Raw genomic sequence first — 6,000 nt, 5'->3', positions numbered from 1 at the left:
CTCAAAGCAAAGCAAAATATTCATCACTGAGAGCAAGGAGGAGAGCTTCACCCGTTCAGGGACCTTCTCCTCCAGTTTACTGAGAGGAGGCACATCTGAAACAGGCCTTTTTCATCACCGGTTTAGACTTCAACAAGCAAAAGAAAACTACATGTTCAGCTGAAGTTTGGCTTGCGGGACAGGGGCTGGGTTTGCTCCTCTCTCGGCTTTACTCATCCCCACCCCAGGAATTCCCGTAGGGCCGGTGGGTGCGGACGTGCCGGAGCCTGCTGCAAACCTGCTGCATTGGCTCCGGCTCCGCTGGCGGGAACCTCCCCGCGTTTGGGGGTTCCTCCCCCAAATGCCGCCCATGGCGGGAGCCAAGTCGGTGCCGGGTTCACGGAGGGAGCCGGGAGCAGTGTTTGCCGGGGTCTGTCTTCTCGCTGGGGTTGGTTTTGCACTGGCGCAGCTCAGATTGAGCCCAGCACCCCCAGCCCTGGGATTATCTGTATCTGATGGAGACCGGAGGGATTTGCTGCTTGCAATGAAAACAGCTCCGTTCCCCTGCGAGCCAGCCGTCCCCTCAGCCCCAGCCACCCCTCGTCCCAAGGACGCTGCCAGCGGGGACGGCTGCGGGGAGCCCCAGCTCGGGGTGCAGGAGAGAGGGGACGTGGGGACACGGGGAGGGCTGGGCCGATCCCTTTAGGGACAGGGGGAAAGGGAAGGTTTGGAGGTGGAGGGGGGCCTAGCGATGGACTTCAGAGTCGTCTCCCCCTCCCCTTCCCTCACGTTGTTCCAGAAATAAATTAGAAGCGCTCCCTCCAGGAAATTAAAAATAATTTAAGGCTGAGCGCAGGACCTGATTCGCTGGGGTTTCAAAGCTGGGTGTCCTGAGTGACATAAGTGCAGTGCATCTCGGGGCTCAGAGGGGAGAAGGGTGCTGGGGTGACCCCCCCAGAGCCGCTCCAGAAGGCACTGGCACCAGATTTCTCCACCAAAGCAAGCCCTGGGACTCTGGATGCAGCACCCTTTCCCTGCGCTCAGTGTCTGACCCGGCCGCGGGAGCCCCCTTGCACCCAGGGCACTTCCACGACCGCTGGGACCTTGCACCAGCAGAGACCCGGCACTGCCGTGGGGAAACACCGGAGATGGGAGCCCGGCACTGGCCGTGGTGGGAATCGTCCTTCAAACCCAGCACCCGGCTCCCCGTTCCCCACACTCGCCCCGTGTGCTGCTGTCTGCTTCTCATCTGCCGTGCGTCCCGCTAACCGATGCAACGTGCCCCGGGCTTTGAACAAAATTGGTCCCAGAAAGAGCCCTCGCACTCGGCCCCGCGCACGCGTGATGTCGGCCCTGCGTCGCGGATGTGGCGGCGGTGGGTGCCCGATGTCTCTGCCGGGAAGGAGGCACTGGGGAGTACAAAGCCACCCCATGCGGGATGGGTTAGGGGCTGCAGCACCCGTGGGGGGACAGACCCATGCGTGGCCGCGTCCAGCCCCACCAGCAGGGACCAGTACTGCAGAGGGAAGGGAAAGGACCTTCGGCATCAGGCAGGGACCTGTGGGGAAGGACCCTGCCGCCTTGCGGGAGAGCTGTGGGGTGCAGGAGTAGGTGAGCACCGGCATTGCTGCTCCCCAGGTGCTGCATGCAGCCCCTCTGCCCAGTGCACCCGCTGCACGCCCACACGTGTGCATTGCACGCCCGCTGTGTGCACACCAGCGCCTGGGCTGGGAGGGCAAGCGAGCGCTGGTGCATGGGGAGGCTGCGTGCGGGGGGAGGCGTGTAGGCTGGAGGCTGCAGCACTAGAAGGAAATGAAACATGTTTTTTTGGGAGAGTTCCACATTCTTCCCCTCCCTGGGCTCCCATCGGTTCCCATCTCCCGCCCTGTCCCACATGGGGCACCGTCCCGGCTGTGCATGTCAGGAGCTGGGCAGGACCCCTCGTGTGGGTGATGGCCATGGTGGGGCCATGCTCAGCCACACAGCGATGCTGGGACCGGCTCAGCCAGGTGCCTTCGTGGCCAAGAGCACCCGGGCACCAGCCCACCCAGGACACGGGTCACCCAGGACCCACTGTCCCACGAGCGGACTCAGCCTGGGACCCCAGTGCTGAGATGGGGAACCCGTCCCGAAAGAGTTAAGGGTGAAACATTGCAAAAAAAAAAAAAAAAAAAAAAAAAAAATTACAAAAGAAAAAAGTGCCCTGAACCACATGCGACCTAACCTCCCCAGCGGCTCATCTGAGTTTAATAACGGAGGAGGGAAATCTCCCAAAAAGCTCTCAGAGAAATTAAAGTAAACAGCGTGCTGACCTCCAACCCCACGCTGCCCCGCTGCTGACTCGGCCCGGCTGCGGCGGCCACCGGCGGCTCGGCATTCGGTGTAATTGTAAACACATTCGGGTAAATACGAGGGGGGGTCGTGGGGCAGTGCCAGGGGAACCGGTGGCTGGGCAGGAGCAGCTCTCCCAGCACCCCGCAGAAACCGGAGCCGAGCATCGGTCAGCCGGGCAAAGATGTGGCCACGGGGGATGCCGTGGACCGACAGCTCTGGGTTGCGTGGCTGTGCCGCATCCCCGGCTGCAAGGGGTTTTGCAGGGCCAAGGCTTCGGGTCTGACGTTGCCGGTGGGAACAGGAGCCACTGGGACCATCGCGCTGCCCTGTGACTGCAGGGTTGGGGCTGGAAGACCTAATGACAGGAGCACTGGTGGGTCCTGCCGATGGAGGGAGGAGGAGGAGGAGGATGCTATAAAGGGTTTGTCCTCTTGGCCTCACAAAATTTAAAACCAACGCTTTTATTTTCATAGATCCTGGTCACTTTTGTAGGCTGAGGGAAAGAAAAGCAACCCCAAGCTGCACAAGCGTTGGCGTTCCTCTCTCCGGCCTCGAGGGAGGAAGCGGGAGCTGAGCATCGCTGCCAGCCTCTCCCTGTCTCACGGCTCCATCTTCATCCCTGTCCCCATCTCCATGCCTGTCCCCATCCCCATCCCTGTCCTGCGGTGCCCTCGCACGCAATATCCCACTGTCTGCGTTTCCCATGGGGTTTTCTGGGGAAAACACCACTCAAAGGCAGGGGAAGGGGGCAGAGGGAGCTGGATCCGGGTGAGCCCCACTCCCTGGCCCTGCAGCCCCAGCACCTGCGCTGGTCCCCGCTGCCTGCCATCTACCTGTAAAACAAAATAGATTTCAATCAGACTCAAAGGCAGTGACAGATGCGCTGTATTTGGTGAAAAATGCCAGGAATCCGCAGCCAGATTGGATTTCAGAGGAGCCGGGAATCCTGCGGAGGCCAGACCGTTTCCATGGGACTGGAGGTCAGAGCCCGCTTCTCCCAACAGCTCCCAGCCCCGAGGATCAGCCCTTGGGATGGTACCGGGGAGAGGAAGAGGAGGAGGTGGAGGAAGGAGCGGTGGGGCCAGGGAGCCCAGCGGAGGTGCGAAGGACAAGCCATCGGTGATGGGGACCCAGCTCTGCCCCTGGGACGCGCAGCTGGAGAACCCCCCCTCGCCAAACCACCCGTGTCAGGGGAGCAGCCTCTTTCCTCTTTGCTTTCCTAACTCACAAACCAAAGGTTGCTCTCGGTTTGGGAGACGTGCTCTGCCAAGAAGGCGAAGCTGGCGTCCCGCAAGACGTTTCCTCTGGGGTTTATCCGCTGCTGAGCTACAAAAGGGGAATATTGACGCCAGCTCCGCCCATTCCATCAGACCAGGACCCAAAAATCACCATTTCCTCTTGGCCTGTGAATCACTAATAAACTCCAGACAGAAAGGTCTGATTAGGAAATTGTTTGGGAAATGGAGAGGAAGGGGGAGGGACCGGTGCTCGCCGCCTGGGCCGGTGGCTCTGGGTGGCTTTGCCCCTCGGCGTCACCTCCCTGCGCCGCAGGATGGGTCCCTGCCTCGGGGTCCCCGCGTCTGCTTCGGCCACGGGCCACGTCCCGAGCCCAGCCCGGGGGGGCTCTCCGAGTCTGGCTGCAAACAAAGTTCACCGGCAGATGGATTTGTCTGCCTGTGAGGATTCGGGGATGAAAACCACTGCGTACATTTAAGCGTATATTTTTCGCTTTGATCGCTGTCCACCGGCTGTGCCAGGGCAGCGCCGCTAAATGAAATCCTTCCATCATTCGGTATCCGCGGCTGGGCACTCGCCAGGCTCTGCGCATGAGATCCCTGGCTCCAGCCCAAGCACCGCGCGTCCCTGGGCCGTCTCCTGCCCAAGCCAGACCCGGCCATCGGCTGCTCGCAGCCCGTGACGTGGGGATGCTCCGAGCAGGGGGCTCCCAGCTTGCAAATAATATAATAAAGGCAGCAATGCCCACGGATTACGGATCACTGCTCCGCCTGTGTTTGGGAACAGCTGTGCTGTTGCCCTCACCAAAACCTCAACATTTCAGGCAAAACGAGCCCCTGCAGCGAGGCTCCCCTTAGGAAGGGCTGGTGTAACGGGACCCATGCTGCAAACAGCCCCTGCCAGCGCTCGGGGCAGCACCGTCCTCACCCCGTGCTGGTCCCCAGCCACCACGTCCTGCAGCGCAGACCCCTCGGGACCATCCCCTCCCTCCCTGCAGATGAAACGGTCACGGCAGCGCGGCTCCCCGCATCCCCCCAACTGCTGCACACTTGTCCTGAAACAGAAATGCTCCACATTTGGACCTCATAATGGAGAAAACTTCAGGATTTTGAAATTTCAGTCTTGGACACAAATCTGATACATTCCATAAATGCTTTAATTTATCCCTTTGTCACAGTATTCGATAAAAGGTTTCGTTTCAGCTGCCCTGCTTTGATTAATAACTGTAACAGATTCTAACCTGAAGGAATCACCTTATATTGCATTCGTGGAAATTAAATGTTTGATAGCACATAGTCAGAGTTTTCTGATGTGGAAACTGCTCCACTGGAGAACTTTGAACAAGTTCTAATCAAAAAACACTTTAGGTGTTTTTTGGGCTTTTTTTTGCCTCAGCTTCCCCTTCACCTATAACAAGTCAAAACATCTGTTAAAATTCAATCAGAGCAAAACTGGCTGAAAAAATTAAAATTCAGAGCTTACAATTAAATGACTGTCCACGTTGCAGCCAGGTGGGATGGCGGCACACGGGCTCTGCACGCAGGGTGTTGATCTGGCCGGCGCAGCCTGCGAGCAGCGGGGTCCCGTGGGGGCTGTCCCACCGCCCCGTTCATCCCTACGGCACCGTGAGCTGCACGGTCCCACCGGCACCTGCCGGGAATGCCATCACCGGGGTCGATGGATGGGATGGCAGCAGGGTGCCAGCCCCGGCGTGGCACGGGGAATCGCTCGGTGCGTGCTAGTGCTGGCCGGGTTCCCCCCAGCAGAAAAGGCCTTTCTGGCAGAAGGCACCTTTTGAACCGAAAAGGACGTTTTCCTTATGCTTGAAATCCTCTGCTTTTTAATAAAAATAGCAACACTGGAATTCCAGGGTTGGGTTTGGTTTCCTTCCTCTTTCTTCCTTTTCCATAGCAGGGTGAGGGGTTTAAATTTCCCTAAGCTGTGAGAGAAAGCAGAGGGATGGAGAGCAAGAGTGAAAACCAAAATCCTGCATGCATTTGGGAAGAGGAGGACTTTTCCGCAGGCACAGCGTGAGCGGGTGGCCGGCAGCCGCTGCTTTTTGGTGCTAATCCCGGCCATGGCCGGGCTCTGCCGTGCCGCAGGTGCCCCTGTGCCAGATGGGGAGTGGTGGCACATTTCTGAGGTCAGAAAGCAGAGTTTTCAGCAATTAGAGTGGCATGCCAAGATAAGCCCCCGCTTCCTGGCAGGTCTGTTCCCATCAGCCTGTTTGGGTCCCGGCGAGACGGACCCCGGCAAGGGGCTCTCCTGGCGGGAACAGCCCGGCAAATTCTCTCTGCATGGGTGAAATTCCCTCCGCTACTGAGGTTATTATCTCCGAACAGGAACCAACAATATCCTTTCATTTAGGCACTAATTTGAACAATGTGCGCCAGCCGGGGGAGGAAGGGCGCTTGCTGCTCCGCAGCCTTTGAAAAATCCAGGCGGGAGCCA

This window comes from Accipiter gentilis, chromosome 17 (assembly GCF_929443795.1).
Source record: "Accipiter gentilis chromosome 17, bAccGen1.1, whole genome shotgun sequence".
NCBI classification, from domain to species: Eukaryota; Metazoa; Chordata; class Aves; order Accipitriformes; family Accipitridae; genus Astur; species Astur gentilis.
The sequence above is the reverse complement of the archived record's forward strand: the minus strand, read 5'-3'. Positions refer to the sequence as shown.